General features: G+C 33.4%; 1 pseudogene; it reads left to right on the top strand.

Moving 5' to 3' along the window:
• LOC147063841 (uncharacterized) overlaps positions 1-21382 on the top strand; it is a 231559-nt pseudogene extending 210177 nt beyond the window's left edge.
• The last annotated feature ends 425 nt before the right edge of the window (positions 21383-21807 follow it).

Raw genomic sequence — 21807 nt, 5'->3', positions numbered from 1 at the left:
GGGCGATATGCCTGAACATGATGCCAGGGCTTTTCGGGAGAGTTAACCTAGTAGAGCTTCTGGGCGTGTGACAGTTCCCCGTTTAAATGGAGGATGTGATAGATAGATTATTCGAACATCGGCCACCTAATTATTTAGCGCTCTGGTTCGCAAACTTTTCAATTTTGAGCACTGTCACTATTGAATGTTTGTCCACTTCACGATACGTCAATACTTAATACTTACAATATAATATTTCTTGCATCACTTCAAATGGTTTGTCTTCCAATAATGATAGTTTTAGAGAACTGTGCTCCAACATTCCAAAGTGGAAATTACATGTAGCATCAATCAGTTCTTTTTTACCTCGTAGTCATATTATGATGGTCGACCTATAACGTAAGATCGATTGATGGCACTTGATTTCATCCAAAAATATCACCTCAAGTTTTAGTTAAACCCATGACATGAACAAAAACCTACCATAAGTGCGAGTGAGCAAGCATTTCGCTTAATTTGCACAATATGCGTTAGAGTAATATACAAGATATATAGAAGACATACCACTATCTTATAGACCAGTTTTTCATAACCAATGTATTTAAAACCTACATTATTTAGCGTGTAGCGTATAGCGAGGTCCTACATTTGGATGCACCAGCAGTTTTTTTTACGCCTGGGAATATCTCAGGAGCAGATGCCCAAGTCTTGGGCATCGCCACGTTCTCAAGTGAGCTTTGACTGAGTTTACTGAAAGACGTAATTTAATAAAAACGTGCCATGGGAGAGACAGGCATGGAGACAGAAATCATGACAAATTTGTACATAATATTATGAGTTTATGATTATTTTTTCCATTAAAAATAGTTAAATCAAGTTTTCTATTATGTACTAGAAATATTTAAAAATAATTATTATTCTTTATGTAGGTACTTACTTATTTTATATTTATTAAAAAAAAAACATCGATTTTCCTTAATATTATTTTTATATACCCATATTAAATCAAGTTTCGATATTGTGACTATAATACTAGTAGTAGTGGCGAAGGGTGGAGGTAAGCTGTTTAGATCGTAAAATTTTTCAGTCATACGTATCTACTTGTTTTCATTGAACTCAGAATACAAATTGCAGATAGTGTTGGTTAGTTTTTAAAATTCAAATGAACGAACCATAATGAATTCAATAGATATTCGATTATCCATAACATATTTAAAGATATGGCTTTAAATCATACACAATTTTAGATATTTTATAGATAGGAAAATATTTCTTTATCTATTATGGTTTGGATTAGGCAGGGCATAATGAATTTAAAAAAAATATTGTCCTATTATGTGTTCATAATTCAACGAAAACAAATAAGCATGATTGAAAAAGCTTGGTTTACGCAGGGCGAATTTTAAAAACTAACCAACACTATCTGCAATTTGTAGTGTTAGTAAAATAGAAATAAATACGTCCTACTGACAAAGTTTATTGTGCATTATTTATGTCAGATCTTAATATCCTACCTCCGCCCTTCGCCACTGAATAGTTATAGACAAACTAGCATACAAAAATATTCATATTTTTTCGCAACCTGCAATTTAATTAATAATGTTCTCACATGAAAAATGTATTTAACTTAATTCTTATTATGTAGTGATACTGTTATTTTTGGAATTGATATTTTTGTATGTGATCAACCCCAGTGCCGGATTTACGTTTGAAGGGCCCTGGGCTAATACATTTTGGGTGTCCCAGAAAAACATATTTTTAAGAGACAATTTAGATGTTTATATTTAGTATTAGTATTTATAATAAGTCTTATTGGTTCTTGTTATAGAATATTGCACGTCTTTCAACCAAAAATGTTGTGGATGATGCATGCAAATAATTTTTTGTTGCATTATGTCTGGTGGCTTCTGAAATATAAATTTGTGTATATTAATTACACATTCAATATTAGTGGATCAATGAAACAAGTAACTGACTTTTATCAAGCTTTTGGATGCTGCAAAATCATTCGAGAGGTGACGTTTTGTCAGCCTCGAGGTTTTTTCATAAATATTTTTTTATTTTATTATTATGACACTCACTGGGTCTCCTAGCAAATTGATGGCTCTGGGTTATAGCCTCTCTAGCCCTACGGTAAATCTGACTGTGATTAAGACGGTACTTTAGTGAAACGGCAAATAATTTTCAACTATAGGTGCGATGAAATTTCGGACTGGCTGGCAATCGGAGAGCGAAAGTCGAGCTGTGAACTCGTAATTTTGTTTTGTGATGGCGACGGGGGAATTAATTCTTAAATCGTATAAAGATGACTAAAAAACGTTACCCATTTACTTGAAAAAAAAACATGTCAATGAATATATTATTATTATTAGTAATAGAACAATAAACAGAACATTAAATGGACGCATGTTGACTTTTTATGACAAATTATGTTTTGTTCTGCACGCCTCATTTGCACAATCTTCGCGTCGCGTAGTCACGATCGTTTTAGACCGTGCTCTAGCTGAAGTATAGCATTAAGCTCGATGTATATTACGGTTCATAATATCTATAACCTTCAAGCAAAGTACGTATTTTTAAATGCGTACCAGTAACACTTTTTAGGTAAACAAATTAACAATTCGTTACCTACATTGAAGAAACGAAAAAGAATCAATATTATCTACATACTTCTTTTAAGTGATTGTTTTTTGTATTAAATAATAAATAAATTTTCATGTTAATTATCTTTTTATTATCATATTTATCTATTTCCACACTTTACCCATTATTTTTCATTATTACGTACGGATCAGGGGAAGGTGTTGTACCTGTGGACAATTTTTGGTTGTTCATTTCTAAATCGTCAAATATATCATATTATGCAATGCTTTTGATGTCATCAATCTGGGTTTATAATTACAAAATAAAAAACATATTTGGCGCAAAGAATTTCATTTATTGACAAATAATTGAAGACCGAGAACTTGTCCACAGCACAGGTACACCCATAGAGATATTAAAGGTACACCACTATGTTGTACCTGTGGACAGCATATGTTGTACCTTTGGACATACAAGACAATAATATACTACTAGCCATTATTATATTCAATTTTAAAAGTTTTAGGGTCAACATTGAATGAAAATTGACTTTTTAGTCGATCGGGTTTACCTATCGTCTAAGGTGAAAATAATTTTGAAAAAATGTCAAATCCAACTGACAGAATAATCTTTTTCATCAAATTAAATAAATCTATAAAATGGACAAATTAAAGATGGTTGTAACATAAATAACTAAAAATCTAAAAAATATGCTTTTATTAGCTTAAAATCATGTAAATATCGATAAAATCTATGCGTGTCTTACCTTTGGACGCGTCCACAGCTAGGTACAACCAGCAATATGTCCAAAGGTACAACAAATCAAAATTTTACATTAAAAGTGTGCTGAAGTTTTTTGAGTATATATTTTAACAAAATGCATTCCTTTAACTTAACACTTAATAATTCACAAATCAAACTACATTTACAAATTGAATCCAATGATCTCTCAATAATTATGATAAAATAAACAGTAAATTAATAGTCAAATACTTATTTTTCGTTCTAAAAAACACAAATTCAAAATCTGGCAGCTTTCCTGGACTAAAAATTGGATTGAGTATTGCCAGAGTTATAATATGTGCGTAAATTCCTAGAACATAGTATTGCAAAAATATGAATACCTACCGAAATAAAGCCCCTGTCCACAGGTACAACACTCCCCCCTATATGGTGATAACTGATGACTCATCGATAATAATTGTTGATTTTCTAATTTTTTCTCACATCTTCATATCAGTGGCGAATACTCCATACAAGGCTATTATTTAAAGCCCACCTTCTAAAGAAAAATATGTTTTAGCTTAAATTTTATTTTTATTTAAATAGTAACCTCATTATTGCACAATCTACAAAAATAATCACTTACCGCCAATGCGATCTGTATGTAGGTATGTTTTATGAATTGGTTGTCGTCTTGCCCAACCAGATGTGTCCAGTTATCACATAAACCGAACCCTACCCTCCTTGTGTGTGCGTTTTAAACACAGAGGTTATAGGAAACTGTCCTCGTTTACCGCAAATTCTTATCGATTACACTTGGCATTAATTATGGCTTGACCTTACATAACCTTACATACATGAATAATTTTCTTTTAAAAAACAATTATCATTTTTTACTGACTGTACAAGAAACCGCAGAAAATTGTGGTATTGTAATTATTGGAAACTCAATCAATCAAATGTCTAATATTATACTATATTATATTAGCTTTATCTATTTTTAAAGGTTCACATATTATATATACCGATTTAGATACTTTTTCTATTAAATATTAATATTTTAATGAGATTTTTGTATCTATATTTGTATTAGTAAATAATTCTGTTTTTTTTTTCTATAAACATTCAATAGAAAATACCGTTATTGATATTGCAATCCCTATATTATGTGTTCTGTGCATTACCACCACTGGACGAATATAGTTGTTGGCCATTTAATCAACCCATTGAGCCCTTACATTGGATCAAATACATTTAAAAAAAAAATAACATCCATTTTTTGACCAACAGCTAGTTGGAACAGCTTTTCTACAAGGGTGCAAACGTAGAATCAACAAAAACTTTGCTTCAAACTAATCGGAAAATGTTTGTGTGGGGTGGTGCAGCATTCTGCTACTGTCGTAGGAATTTAAATTCAAATTCAATCATTTTAACATTAAGTGAACTTTATAAATCATAAATTTAAGACGTTCACATACATAACATTTAAAAAACAAATAAATATATTATGCAGTATTAGAAAAACAGTACAAAGTGTAAATACAAAAAATATAAACTAAATACATGGAAGTACACCGAACGAGCTAAGTAAACCCCATTATTTTTAATAATTTATAAAACAACGCCCACCTATATACTCATCCTCACGTAGGTGGAATATTTATTGCCCTCCCAATTGGCATCACCAATGGCAAGTTAGTTCTGCACCTTGGGAGAACAAACAACTAATACTCGCGATTTCTAAGATAGTTATCATAGACACAGGTCAATACTACCAAGAATGGCAGAGTTCTCATGTACACCGCGTATAAGTCGGAAAAATGCTTGGCCAAATATAGATATCTTCTAGTGTTTAAAGTATAGTATGTAAGCATTCCTAAGAGAAGACCAGTTGGACAAACTCACGGATAGTATCCATATAACCTCAAGTAAAAGATATACACATTCCATGCAACCAAGCGCACACACAGAAAAGTGGTAAGGGGGGTCCATATCTAAAATTTATCAATGATAACTTATTCTTGTTTTTTTAAAACGGTGGGAGGGTCAGAATAACATTACCAAGCAGGCGTCAGTGACTCTCGCATTTACCCCGTCAAATACCTATAGATTCTCGCTACACTACGGACCCGCCTCCCACACTTTTCCGGGTACATTATTCATACTCAGACACTCCGCACTTTGAGTCCAAGCGATGGATAACTGGCTTGCAATTATAACTACGGGTCTCACTTATGAGTTATTGCGACCTGTCGCATTCACAGATGGCTATCAATAGAACTTTCTCTAAATTGTCACAGTAGGGTGGAGGTAGGCTGTTAAGATCCGTCATAAATAGTGCACATTAAACTTTGTTAGTTATACGTATTTGTTTTTATTGAACTACAATTTACAGATGGTACTGGTTGGTATTTAATATTCAATTTAACCCTGCCAAACCAAACCATATTAGTTTTGGTATAATTTGGGCAATATGACAAAATTATGTACACTTTTTCATTCATACTTATTAGTTCTCGTTGGATTAAGATTACATTATTACACATAATATTGTTGGTTAAATTTTTAAATTCATTAAGGGGGGACATGCTCGTCGAAGGTCAAAATTGAGTTTTTATTGTATATTCAAACCATGATCCTGGACACTCCTTAAACGTTGTAGATGATCTATTTATATACTTTTGAAGCCTTATTATCCTTTATAGTTAATTTAAACATTTGATGACTGCATGAAGTATTTTTGTTACATAAAATAGTATTCTTTTAAACCTCTCGCTCTAATGTTTTAGAATATAGTCATATTTCGGTACAGAACTGTGCAGTGGTGTTAAGATTTTTTACATTTATTAATTTTTAAACGCATTTATAAAACCATTAGTATAATTTATTACGAGATAATTTTTGTAAAATATTCACGATAAAAAAATATTTTGATAATCTCTGTGATCCCAAATTTGACAAGAATTAGGCATTTTATTATTCAAAAAATCGGCAAGATTAACACATTTGAAGATGATTCTAAATATACTTATTATAAGCTATGTCTTTGACCATTCAAGTGTAATAAAAATCTTATGAATAATGATTGCTTTATAATAATTATTGACCTAAGAATAAGGTAGTGTTTTTTTGAAATACGCCATTTCTTTTGTCATTCCCTAGTGGTTAAGCTACAACATACGGCCGTAGCCATAAATTGACAAACTATAATTAAAGTAGGGAGTAAAATTATGTTAACGCGCGTGTTTGAACATGTACCTAACCGAATTTTTTTTTATTTTTTTTTAAACGGTACATGTTCAAACACGCGCGTCAATATCATTTTTTTCTTTACTTCAATTATAGTTTGTCAATTTATGGCTACTGCCGTATGTTGTAGCTTAACCACTGGGGAATGACAAAAGAAATGGCGTATTTCAAAAAAACACTGCCTTATTCTTAGGTCAATAATTATTATAAAGCAATCATTATTCATAAGATGTTTATCACACTTGAATGGTCAAAGACATAGTTTATAATAAATATCTTTAGAATCATCTTGAAATGTGTTAATCTTGCCGATTTTTTGAATAATAAAATGCCTAATTCTTGTCAAATTTGGGATCACAGAGATTATCAATATAATTTTTTATCGTGAATATTTTACAAAAATTATCTCGTAATAAATTATGCTAATGGTTTTATAAATGCGTTTAAAAATTAATAAATGTAAAAAATCTTAACACCACTGCACAGTTATGTACCGAAATATGACTATATTCTAAAACATTAGAGCGAGAGGTTTAAAAGAATACTATTTTATGTAACAAAAATACTTCATGCAGTCATCAAATGTTTAAAATAACTATAAAGGATAATAAGGCTTCAAAAGTATATAAATAGATCATCTACAACGTTTAAGGAGTGTCCAGGATCATGGTTTGAATATACAATAAAAACTCAATTTTGACCTTCGACGAGCATGTCCCCCCTTAAGCCCTGCTTAAACCAAACTATAATAGATAAAAAATATTATTAAGTATATCTATATTATATTCAAAATTATGTATGATTTAATTGCATAATTTTAGATATTTCATAGGTAGACGAGTATTTTATAACGTTTTTATTAGCTCGTATTCTTGTTTGTCCAGTACAATTTTTGTCTTGTTTGTCCAATACAAATCTTGTTTTAACTAACTTCCCGACTAGCTAGACATTTAAAACTTTTAGATTATATCAGAACACGATGCCAATGCATTCTATTAATACTTTTAGCCATCTTTAAGCAGAATTGAATCCATTTTTAGTTAATTCTGTTTTGTATGCAAAGTTATTTCGGAAAAAATTCGTAAAAAGTAAAACACTATTATTGGTTGCTAAGGGGGTCGTAGCATCTATATTATTAATATATACGTGCGTTACTATGGCAATCAATATGAAATGTCAAAATGACATTTCAGTAAGTATTCTATAATTTATTCAGTATTTCTATCAAGTACAAAAAAAAGTATTTATTAATACATAGAATTGTCAAGTTAATATGATTCAACAGAAAATTTAAAAACGTGGTACATTTCTTATCTTATAATTATTTGTTTTTAGGTACTATTATTTATTATGGCTTTATTTTCTCAGGGTTCAGTTAAATTTGAAAAACTAATCAACACAATCTGTAAAATAATTGTAGTCTTATTTCAATTAAAACAAATACGTATGACTGACAAAGTTTAGTATCCGCTATTTATGGCGGATCTTAACAGCCTATCTACACCCTTCGCCACTGAATAGTCATAATTATTATTTGGATCATTCGTGTCCGTTGGAAACGTGTGCTGTTTTGTCTTTTAGATATGCCGCGTCAGAATCGTAAGGCAAACATTGACTGCAGATGGTTGCATAATTTCATGAGTGACACGTGTCTTCCACAGACACAGGCCTTGAGTATTGTAGAATAACCAGACATGAAATAGATCGGTAGATCCTCAGTCAAGAGATCATGACGAAGAAGAAGAAAAATAATGTTCAGTTCTCTAAAATAATTTGTATTTTTTCTACCTGAGGAGGGGGGTCCGCAACCGAAAATATGTGCGCAACTGCCGGAACTCGGTATTTTTCTGGCTTGGCAGTGTTTTAGATTTACGCACAATGTTTCTAGTTTCAATTGCCTCTTTTGAATGTAGGTACTGGATGTTCAATTTTATAGAAATACATCTAATCTCAAATCAGACCACATATGTTTACCGTTATTGGGAAATTTCCATACGGTTGATTTAATGACAAGGGGGAGGTTTCGTATTCGTACCCATCATTAAAAACACAAATTATTTAGCTGAATAGAATTTAATTTCTTTTTCTCTTCGTCAGGACCCCATGGCTGAGGATAATGACCCGGACCATTTGGCTATAATACAGCTTTCTGAACGGGTAGGTCAGATGTTTATCGCTAAACTCTCAAGTGCGGAGTGTCTAGGTAAATGTATCTGGAAACGTTCGGGGTCAACGGTTGAAGTGATGAGTAAATGTGGGACTTCGTAGCACCTGCAATGTTCGATCCTAAGAAGATCATTTTTAATCATCAAACATGGGACTAACGACATTACCCGCCGACACGTTTCCCGTTCGGGCATCGTGAGCGCTAAATATATTATTGTACTTATCTATAAATTCATTTATTTGTAACTAGTAGGTACTTAAAAAATCCATCTCTAATCCATTGATCTTTATTTTGTGAAAATGATAAGACTGATAATAATTCTGGACTATGTACATTGCACAATATAATTTTTACTATCAATTACGCGAAAAGGTTTTTTGATACTTATCCAACCAAAGAACTTATCAAACGTAGGTACATTGGATTCATTTGCAAGATTTAATTTTACAAATATGTTATTTATTTAGTTATCATATTATATAATCATAAATCGGTTAATGATCTTGTGTTATCGATAGGGTCTTTCGAAGGGTGTGGAATGCTTTCTGGAAAAGGATATATCAGTTCAGTAATACATTTTTTTAAAAATCTTAAGTTATACACGATGCAATGTAATAGGTAACGTTGATACGTTGAAGCGACAGGTGACAACAATCCGATATGGCAAGTGGCGGAGGAGCGAGAAAAAAACAAGCATCTGGAGATGGATGGTGAGTACGGCGGATGGCACAAGGCGGCCAAAGTGGACAGCCCCACCGTCTCGACCACCCTCAAGAATCTGGGGGCGCTGTACCGCCACCAAGGGAAGTACGAGGCGGCCGAGACCCTAGGGCAGTGCTCCGCAACCGGTGTGCTGCGAGACGATGCTAGGTGTGCCGGGGTGCATTGCTTCCAATAAAAACGCTGCTGACTTGAAAAACTTTGCTGCAAAAGAAATTTCATCATTACTTTCATACAATCAATACGACAGGATTCGAAACCCTTTTGAAACCAAAGCCGAAAATTCTATAGAAGCGCTTTCCCTATAAATTCAAGAGGATGGTGAATTGAGAAACGACGGGACGCTAAAGCTGAACTTCGCCGATGATTCATTGGCTATTTTCTGGATTTCGGTTAATAAAGAATATCCTCAGATTTCCGACAAGGCTATCGCAGTTCAGCTCCCATTTTCTACGACATAGGTATCTGGGTGAGCAAAGTTTTTCAACTCAAGTTATAATTAAAAATGATAAGCAGTCGTTCTTGAAGGATCTTGGCCAAGAACTTCGGGTTGCTCTTTCAAATATCATGTCAAAATATATAAATCTTTTACGTTTATTGAAAAAGCTCAGGGATCACATTAATTAGTTATTATATTGGTAATACAAATACTTACATGGAAATATATATATTTAGTTCTTATTCGTGTGTTATGTATATTTAATTATTTATCAAATAAAAAAACATAAATTCATGTAATTTTGATGCATGGCCCCCACGAGAGGGGGCTGGCGTGGCAGGTCAACCAGATAAGTGAGATAAACACAAATTACAAATTTGCTCATATAGTTTTAAAAAAAAGTCATCAATAATGCGGCTCTGTGCGAGCATCGAAGGTCATTTTTTGTGCGTCCACACATTTACTCACACTTCTAAAATCCTGCTTCACTTTGAACCGTTTGCAGGATAGGAGATGAGAGTTCTATTTATTTTCTTTTCTGTGGGACAGCCTTTACACCTCGTACCTGGCTTGTAGGTACATTGGGTGTCATACGTCTGAGAATTTTTGCTAACCACAGAAATATTCAACCAGACCTTTTCCAGGTACTTACATGCTTTGAAAGGGACTGCATTTGCTGGGATTAACATTACTGCACTAAATTATAGCTTGCTTGTATGTTTAAAATTGAATAAGTATAAAATTTATAATGACGCTAGGTTTTACTTTGCTTGCTTCTAGAATTAATGTAGGTATAAAGAAAATGCAGGATTTTACATACATTAAGGGCTAGAATGATTTCATTAAATTTTGTAGAACTTGCAAAAGGGTGACTATAAATTTTCATACATCTAAGCTTACGGGCTAGAAATTTGCCTCGCAGTCGATCTGTTCATGTTTGCATGAATCAGCCCAATGATGATTCGGGCCTCATGGCCTTGGATCCTCTGAGGATGCCATGGTTTAGGCGGTATCAAATTCTTAACCCGAAAACCAACCATTATTTGAGTGGATGTATTAATAGATACAAAAAATCGCTAAACATATAACAATACCATTAATTTGACCTCAAACACCATTTTAAAAACGCTACTTTAGAGTATCACACTGTCTTTAACCTTAGCGGTAGGTAAGAGCCACATCAGGATATGTTCATAAATCTATATTTTAATTCACTATTTGATGAAGTTCTATCATGTAAACATAGGTTCAATTATTTTGACACGGGTGAATTATGAAGTACGTCTACTGAATGTGAATGTACGGCTAACAATCGATTCTCGTATAAATATTTTTAAAAGTAAACAATGTTTTCTTGTGTGAAAACATTCGACATAATTTCAAATGTCATATTATTATCTTCCTTTCGTTTGTGTGTTGTGTGAGTGTTTATTTTTGTATGGTTTTGACGTTTATTAATAGGGTTAATATTATACAAATTAAAAAAACTTAAAGCCTCACTTAAAATGTTAGTCGAATTAGAAAAGATTATTTTTTTTACATTTAGTGCGTAGTAGAATTTTTATACCAGTTGTCTATGGTTTGATTTTTTTCATTTTATTTGAAAAGAGCAATTATAATTATTGATTTTCGCTATATAAATATGAATTTTAATATAATACGAGTACCTACATTGATAGCTTCAAATTAATACGACAAATTTTAATATTCTTATCAAAGTTTTTGGAAATATGTAAGTACTTAATTTAAAAGTCAACATTTAGTAATGTACCTAATTATTATCATATTTATAATCTAAATCAGTTATTATCATATTTGCTGTATGATTAGAGTAAGAGTGTGTGAAAAATATCTGATAAGCAGTTTAAATAATAATGCATGTTATATTATGGCAATTTAACGATTTTGAAATATTAAGACATATTTTACTCTTCATAAATATTTACAATTGTAAAAAAATCTGAATTTGTTACATATTTTTGTCCACAGTTACGTTATTATTAAATATATTTTATGGTCATATTTATTATTAAAATTTAGTTGATTAAGTTTTGTATGTGTTGACATGGAGATTTTTGACTAAGTAATTCATAGTTTTAATATTTTTTTATATTTATTTAAAATAAACATCGTTTTTTATAAAAATATAAATGTGTATAACTTGAAATCCTTTTATGACCCAGACTCATAATAAATGATTCTTAATTATGCATAATATTAAGTGCATTCAGCGCGTGGCAGGCTCGACATTTTTGAAAGCTAGAGTATCATCCACGTAACCTTGCCATTGTACACAGTGACAAGACGACAGGCACCTATTGAGCGTCAATCCATATCAGCCTGGTAAATGAAAGGAAGTCCCCGGGGAAGGCATATTATATTATGGTGCTGCTGTCAAAAACAGCCTCAGCGGTTTGGATTTTTCTGCGCTCATAATATTATGATCTTTATATAAAGGAGAGGTATTTAATCCCACTGCGAATGGTTGGGTCTCTCGTCATGGGATCTCTTTACCCCAGATGCCTGTCATTTAAGGCGTCAAACCACCTCCTCTCCTACTACACAGAAATGCTTCCTAGATTTTAGTTGTCATGTAGGCGGAGAGGTTATATAAATCTAAAGCGGGAGAATAGAGTTTTGGCAAACATCTTACTATTGACTATGTAAGACTCGCTGTCCCTGTGAGTTTTGGTGGCTTCCTACATACAAGTTCAATTTTATGGATGCCACCTTTTAGTTTAGAGCTTTAAAAAATGTTTGTGTTTGCAATCCCGATTCTCGTGATTCAGCAAGATTAAATTTGTTGATCCTGATATCCTGGGATGAAAATGCTGCTATTCTGAAAACTCATAGAAAGTGGCCATTTTTGGTATTCTCACGTGATGATAGTTACGCGCTGTTACTTAATATTGGCTGGTGGGTTTAGATCTTCTTTAATGTCATATAATATATTATATTGGCACTCTAAAAATAACGGGAGAGAATTGAGTGATGGTACCTCATTGCCAGGATGGTTAGCAAATATTTTGAGAGGGTTATTATATAATGAGAACACTATATTTGGTGGCGTCGTCTTGGCTTATTGAGTCATTTAATGTACCTAATAAAAGATACACGAATTATTGAGATTCATATATTACGACAAATTATTTATCCCCGTGGGCAAACGTATAATATGTCCGAACCAAACCGCAGAGGAAGGGGTGTCCGACTGTCTTAGGAAAAGAAAGTTATTCTCTTTACCATCAAATGCATAAAGGCAGCTTGCTTGTTGTAAGGACAAAGATGGATTATTATGTTAAAGAGAAAAAGCGTGTTATCAGGTATAAACATACCCATAAATAACAAATTACTGCAGGTACATTGAAATAAATTATAAAATCGCATTACATATTATTATATAAACGGGCTAAAACTAAAATTATGCTGTCGGCTGCATATCGTAGATATCTTCATTTGGTGAATATAATATTATGTATTAATGTTAGTAACCAATAAAAAAAGGTTTTGAATAACCTAATGCAAATTCGGATTAATCCTGTAAATTTAAATGCGAAGGCAAAACATGCCAAGCATTTTCGGACAGTTAATATTATATGGATAGAATAAATGTGTAGGCACTTGCATTGTACAGTGTATAAGACGAAATAATTATTGAAAATCTTTGTATGCATAATATTGTAGCGTAAGTCAATCGTTTCTTATACAAAGATATAAATAAAAGAGATTTCAAGCTATGCACATTTTAATCTTTAAAAAAATGGATGTTTTTTTATACGATGTAAATACGATGAAAATTATACGATGAATAATTCAAAAAATATAGAGGTTTAATTTACCGAACATTATTTCATTTTTATTTATTTTTATGATCTATTTATGTAAGCAGATGAAAATAAAGTAAGACACCTATATGGCAGATTCACTATAAAATGGAACATCGCCGTAGCAAGTTTTAGTTTGTCATAAATGCCATATTTCTTTGCAAAAACCTTCCAAATATCTTGAACACCTTGCTCAGTTTGTATGATATATTTGTAATTGGGGTCTCTCATATGCCCAGGTTCCATCTCTAAAGAAAACGGTTTCTTTAATATCTTGGAATAAAATGGGTAAATTTCTCATAATTAACCAGAAATCACAATTCTTATTTACATGAAAAAAATTAATTAAAATCGATCTGTTTCTCTGGGTTTAAACATACATAAAACTTAAAACCTTGTATTATTACGCTTTGGAAAGTATCCATTGGGTAATCCTAAATTGGCAGTCTTGGTGCAAATTTGGTGTTATTGTAGATCTTTGACCATATCGTCGCCCTCAAGGAAGAACTCACCAAATACAGTTTTTGCTCAAAATGAGTTATTTATACTGGCAATCTTGTAATTTTTAGCTCTATCTTAGAAAAAATCACCAAAATTCTAACTTTACGTTTTAAGTCAAAAAATATAAAATTAAAATAATTCACCAAAAGCCGATATTTTGTGTTATGGAAAAAGTCACCAAGGTACTTGGTGACTTCTTACATGCGTATTTTTTCGTATTGGTAACACTTGGTGACACATCTTTCACTGAGTCAATTACAATTTGTCACAAGTCACAAACCTATTCGCATGAAAAAAAATGCAAATCAAAATAGGCTGGCTTCACGGACTTATTGCTTCATGAAAAATGGTGAGAATATGAGAGTATGCCGCGATTTTTTTCAGAAAACGTTGTGCATAAGTAATGGCCCAATAATCACTGCCTTTAAAGGAAAAAGCGAAAAAGGTGTTTTTTTGAAAAATGACCAATGAGGTAAGAGCTCTCCTGCCAATAAAAAGAGAGAAATAGAAATGAGTATTATCAAACAGCACATAAACAGCTTCCCAAGAGTGGAAGCACACTATGTTCGCAAAAGTTGCCAGAGGCAGTATTTAGATAAAAATTTGAGTATTCAAAAAATGTACGCATTGTATAAAGAATATTGCACAGGGAAAAGTTTAACTCCAGTAAGTTTAACATTGTACAGATGTTTTTTCTGCAGAAACTTTAATTTGTCTTTTTAGACCTAAAAAAGATTTGTGCCCGACTTGTACAAATTACGCTAAGTGTATGGATGAATCCAAAAAAGCCAAACTTGAAGAAGACTATCAAGAGCATCAAAGGCGGAAAGAAGACTGTAATGCAGCGAAAGCAGCTCACAAAGAGAGAGCCAAATCAGATCCTTCATTCATAATGGCTACATTCGACCTTCAAAGTGTCCTACAAATTCCGAAGTCCGAAGTTTCGCAATTTTACTATTCAAGAAAAATATGCGTCTACAATTTGACTGTTTATGATGGAACTACAGGTAAAGCTGGTTGCTATTGTTGGAATGAAATGCATGGAAAAAAGGGTAGCTCTGAAATTGGCTCTGCTTTGATAAAATGGATGGAAAATCTTCCAGATGAGGTCAAAGAAATCTCACTTTTTTCTGATACATGTGGTGGCCAGAACTGCAACAAAAATATTGCTGCTCTATTTTTGTTCACAGTAATCAAACACCCTAACATCCATACCATTGAACACATTTTTTTAGAATCTGGCCATTCCTTTATGGAATGTGACAGCATGCATTCTGCGATAGAGCGGGAAAGTAAGAACAAGTCCGTCTATGGAATGAGTGGTTGGTTGGAAATATTTAAAAATGCGAGAGGTAGAACCAGCGATCGACAGCCATATCTTGTTGAAGAGATGAAGTTCGACGACATGATGGATTTGCAATGGTTGTCAAATCAGATAATAAAAAATCGATTGAAGGATGAAAATGGTGAGACCATAAAATGGTTGAAGATTAAGTGTATGAGATTCGATCGAAAACTACCGGGTATTATCCAGTTTAGATATGGCCACCAGAATGAATATAAAAATTTACAAGTATCTGGACATGGCAACTTTGAAGTACCACCAGCCATAAAAAAGGCATATAATAAAATATTGACTATAAGTGTGAAAAAAATGACCTCTGGAAACTTTGCACTTCAAACAATATTCCAGAGGAATACCACGGCTGGTATGCACAACTACCAGTGTCCAGAAATGTTTCTCAGAATGATATTCCGATGAATGAAAACAAATCAGAAGAAGAATAATTGTTAATGTGAATGAGGTCTATGTCATCATCATCATCATCATCAGCCTGAATCTATCCACTGCTGGATGAAGGCCTCTTCAAGCTGCTCCCACTTCTCTCGGTCCTGTGCATTGCGTTGCCACGTACTTCCGCCGAACTTCATCATTATTTTTTCATCAATCCAGCGGCCTCTAGGTCTACCTTGCGGACGTTTTTCCGTTTTTCGGACGAGGTCTATGTATAAGACGTATAATTTCAATTTCAATTTTAATTTCAATTTCAATTTCAATTTCAATTTCAATTTCAATTTATTTATTTTTACATATTGTGGACATTACAAATTATAAGTTTAAGACGTTCACAACATGACATAAAAAAGATATAGATAATATGTTATTAAACAAATATGTACATACAAAAATATTAATTATATAGGTACATGGAAATACACCGGATGAGTTAAGCAGACCCTATTTTAAAAATTTATAAAATAACGTCCACCTATACTCATCCTCACGTAGGTGGAATATATCAACACCCGAAGCAATTTCGTTGAACATAGTTATCGCCCTCCCAATTGGCATTACCAGTGGCAGGTTGGTTCTGCACCTTGGGAGAATAAACAACTGATGTTCTCTATTTCTAAGATAGTTATCAGGGACACACAGGTCAACACTGCCCAGAATGGCAGAGTTCTCATTTATACCTCGTATAAGTCGAAAAAAATACATAGCTAAATAAAGATTTCTTCTAAATTGCAAACTGCAGTATGTAAGCAAGCCTAAGAGAAAGTCAGTTGGATAAAGCCACGGATAGTATCCGTAATATGTAAATGGACAAGATTATTTCAGTTAAATACGGTATATTATTCTTTTCTGATGTGTTTTTTTTTTTTTTTTTTTTTTGTGATTTTACCGAGGCTTTGACTGCGACTCGCTGTCATATCGCCTCTTCTCTTCTAGAAGGGGATCCGTCGATCAGGTCCTCACTCCTATTCTGTTAAATAACTTTACAATTTTGCCTAACTCTTCCGTCTTACCCACCGCCAGGACACCCTTCAATTCGTCGACATTCTCATAGATATCTGCAATTCGCAGCTGTACTCTGTGAACTTCATATTTGGGGCATTGCAGTGCTATATGTACAATGTCCTCTAAAACATGACATTCATCGCAGAGCTGCGATTCGCTTCTTCCCATGAGGACATCAAATCTTTTGCCCATGGTGTGCCCTGTTCTTAGCCTCAGTATTAACTTAAGCTCATTCCTCGTCAAAATGTGTTTTATTGATATGATCATTCAAGATAAAAACTCACCATTTGAATAATGTCATACATTGAATGTGTATGGAAAAACTAACCAAGTACGAAAAACAGTTTTTCTAGATTTTTTTCTAAGGAAGGTTACATGTTTTAAATGTAATGTACATAAACACAAAAAAAATCAATCAAACAAAAAAAACCGTTTACTTCTATGTATTTTCGTTTTCTAATGAGAGCAATTTAAAAATTTTCAAAAAGTTTAAAAGTCGATTATCTCAGGATTTTACTTTTGTTGGTTGGTGAGTTGGTTGGTGAGTGGTTAGGCGCTTCAGGGCGACGATATAGTAAAAAAAAATGTGCTTATTACTGACCCTTACCCGTGATTCCTTTAATTGTTTATTATAAATTCATTCCTATAATTTATACTATGTGTTTATCTGTGTATGCTTACATTCTTAGACGTGAGCTTTTTAATACCTTTTAGTCTCAGAATATTATTGATAGGCACCTACGATGTATTTCGTAGCTGTCATAAAATTTTAAAAAAATACTGCGACTATTTGTAACAAACCCCCGAAAATAGTCACCATGGAACATGCATATGGTGACGCATGTACGCATCAGATGATTGAATAAGTAAGTCTTTTGGAGAAAATTGTGATTCATTCAAAAGTTTGTCTTTTCAAGAGATTCAAAGATTAGTTGATTGTTGTTGATACTAATTTTCTGTATTTAGGTATACTGTCATATAAGGATTTATGTAGGAGTAGGTAGGGTGGAAATTGTGGATATGAAGGGAATTGGATGGGAAGTATGTAGGCAGGTGCGCCTGGGTATGGAGCGTGGAGATGGGATATGATAGGGATAGCATGAGACTCGGGGAAAGAAGCAGGGTCATGGATGGTTTGACAATACCTCTATGACCTCAGTTACCTGTCCGGTTACTTTACTCATTCGCGTATATTCCTGTATTAATAAAAGACATATAAATGGAATTAATAAATATCTCGTATTTGAGCGCCACTCTAAGTATAGAGACAATAGTGATAAGGTAAATTAAATAAAAAGGGTGTAAAGAAATTTCAACAGATGTATAATTAATATGTATAAGTTTAACTTGCGGGCGACAGTGTATAAAGTTGTATAATTTATCAAATGAATTACGAGCGCCTAACGTAAATATAGTATTCAGACAAACTCAGAATAAAAATCAAATGCTAGTTCGGTGGACCGTAACGTGAAGAAAACAACAATAAATACCAAATACAAAAATATGCTGTTCAGTTTCTTCGCTGTCCTCGAATGTGTCTTGTCCATGGGGTTCCTTCGATCTCCTGGCCTGATGGGGACGTCTTTCGGTGGGCCATCATCAACGTCTCCAAAAAGTTAGGAAATCAAGGACATGTGCCCCGGTTCCCTTGGCTCGGAACTCAAGAGACACGTCTGCTTCGTTTGAAAGCTAAAAACTGAGAGAGCACTCCCGCTTCGCCTTTCTGTTCTCAAGCCGCTTTTTTGTTCTTTAGCGCCGGAAATAGTTTTACGAACTCGTACAAACTATCCCGTGCGCAGGCGTGATCCTGTCAATGTTTTGCGTAGTTGCCATCATAAAAAATAGTGTGTCATGTTATAAATAACATGACAATACCTAATATCATTTTTATACGAAAGGTTGGTTTTACCAGTACTCTGAGTGTGCGCAAAAGTAGGGCCCCCAAAATAGAAAATTGTAAGCAAAATCGGAACAAGAAAGTTTGAAAGATTAGGGATGAAAACAATTTCAAAAAGATTTTATAGATAATATCATATATTTTAAAAAAAAACGTGCAATAAGATATTATGTTCAATGCAGGGTTCTGAACCGAACTGTATCGAAAACTGGAAAAAACCCTTTATTTTTGTTGGAACGAAAACCGGTTCGGTACATGTTAAAATACGCGCGTTAACATGGTTTTACTTCCCACTTCAGTTGTCGTAAATATGCCGTTGTTTTTCATTTGGTCTGTCAAATTCAAGGCGCAAAAAAATCATTAACGATCGTGTTACGTATCTTGACATAATTCTAAATATTTATAATATTATAATATTTAAAAAAAAAAATAAGGTTTCGGAGTGTGGCGCCGCGTTATCATACAAGTGACATAAAAAGTTCTAAATTATGGTGGAAAACAGATTTTTAATATAAATAAAAACATTTAAAAAATAATCACTCTGAGCTGAACCGAAAACCGGAAAAACCGTTATTTTTTTCGGAACAAAAATCAGAATCGAACCGATATATTTATCTTTTTACTCGAACTTGAACGAAACCCGAAACGAAAAAAATAGCGGTTCGAAGCCCTGTATGACCAAAACATCGGAGCATTAAAAAAACGAAAAAGAAAGTTTTTGCAAAAGCAATTAGAACAGTCTGTAACGAGGCCCTATGTAGAAGGCCGTCATCTCTGACACATAAGTTGTGGAGTTGGAGAAGATAATATATTCTCCAGGACTCTAAATGGACCGGAGCGCACCGGAGCGCCGTTCCGGTACATGAAATCCCCAAAATTATAGCTCTGTCTCGCGGACTTCGAGCGCTGATCTTCACAAGTTATTGATTGATATATACTGTAGCAATATTATAGTTGGCGAACCTTTTTACGTACGCGTGCCAAAATTTCTCAAATATAATTTTTCAACTCGCTGACGTGCCGAGCAGTTTTTCATGGATTAAAAAAATGGTTTTTAAGAAATCTATTAAAAATATATGATGTACCAGATATCACTCACAGAAAATAGCATACATAAGTATTTATAGCTTTCACATTCAGAGGTTTGCAGCTCGGCTTCTCCCGCCGGCTGATGAGGTTAGTGCACTAATATTATTTGTGACCAGCGCTCGAAATGGAAATGTTTACGAACCGGAGCGCTCAACAGTTTTGTGAAGATATTTACATAGTTATCAAATTTTATGTGTATTTCATAAAAATAAGTGTGTTAGATTTTCTATTATATGGCCTATCTAGCTCAGACGGTCAAATTATTGTTTTCCACGAGTTGGAGCGAAAATTTTACCGATCTCACAAACAGAAAAGGCGCTCCGGTGCGCTCCGGTCATTTCGAGCCTTGTTTGTGACACATAAAGCGTAAGGTCCGACGTATGCGATTATATATTTTCATTAAACTTAATACTTATTCTTGAAGACTATTTTGCCTGCTATCTTTTATACGATACGATCTGTCATTTATTATTACAGTAGATATCAAAATAAAACATTCACGTGCCTTGCAAAATCATCTTGCGTGCCATAGGTTTGCCACCACTGTTATAGTATATAATATATATCAATTACATCTATTGTGGAGTGTATTCATGTTATTTATGTGTAATTTCAAAATTGATAAGGCGAGAAAAAATGAGCGAATTATCAATTTATTGAGTACTAACTCAGGATATTGATAAGTACTATAGGTTTTCGCTCAATCTAAAGTTTGTTTAAAATATAAATATGTCGGTAGATAGGTACATACTATAAATGTAGAAAAGCAGTGTTCGGCGAGCTGGACTATCACTGAAACAGTCTCGTGGTTTGAACATAATTTTCTAGCCCGGCTTCACATCGCTGTTTTTATATTACTTTTATTATAATAAATATGAATTATTTTAGTATCTACCTACCTGTTGTCTTTTTTCATGATCTATTATAAAAAGATAATATACATAATAATTTTGTTCAGTAAAATACTGATGACAAAATAAATAAAATTCAAGTAGGTACTTAACTATTCTAGGACTTTTTAAAAGTTATCTACCACAGCCTACATACTTTCAATATGTGCCCTTCGCCACTGACATACATTCATACAGTCTCAAGAAAAAAAGTATCTTTTTCTGAACCCATCCATAAGACCGTTAATTACTATCTATTAATACTATCGACCGAAGGTACTTGATGGAAATTGAATTTAAATTCTATTGGATTGAGGTTTTGTACTATTTTATGTGAGACGTTTTTTGCGAAAATCGAAACCCAGGTCGCAAAAAACGTCTCAAATGGAATAGTCCAAAACTTAAATCCATTAGAATATAACATTGATGTGACAGGTGACAACAAGCTGATATGGCAAGTGGCGGTGAAGCGAGAAGAAAACAAGCATCTGCAGAAAGAGAACGCCCCCTCCGGTGAGTAGGTACATACAGCGGATGGTACAAGGCGGCCAAAGTGGACCGCCCCACCGTCATGACCAGCCGCAAGAATCTTGGGTTACTGTACCGCCGCTAAGCGAAGTACGAGACCCTCGAGGACTGCGCGCTCAGGAGCCGCAAGGAGGTGGTCAGATCGCATTCCAACTAATATCTTTTTTAATTCATTTGTTTTTTTTGGATTATGCAAAATTATAGTAAATATCATGAAGAAATTCTATATACAAATCTATAAAGTGTTGATTCTGAGTTGAATCGTATCATAAACGAGTGTGATCGTTAAAAACACAATTTATATTTATTCTAAAGATCGAAAAGGTGTAAAATCAACGTATATTTTTAATTCACTATTAGATGAAGTTCTATCATGTAAACATCGGTTCAATTAATTTGACATGATTGTACCATGATG

This window comes from Rhyacophila brunnea, unplaced genomic scaffold, assembly GCF_057557595.1.
Source record: "Rhyacophila brunnea isolate RB1 unplaced genomic scaffold, BYU_Rbru_1.0 scaffold_8, whole genome shotgun sequence".
In the NCBI taxonomy this organism is placed as follows: Eukaryota; Metazoa; Arthropoda; class Insecta; order Trichoptera; family Rhyacophilidae; genus Rhyacophila; species Rhyacophila brunnea.
The sequence above is the reverse complement of the archived record's forward strand: the minus strand, read 5'-3'. Positions and strand labels throughout refer to the sequence as shown.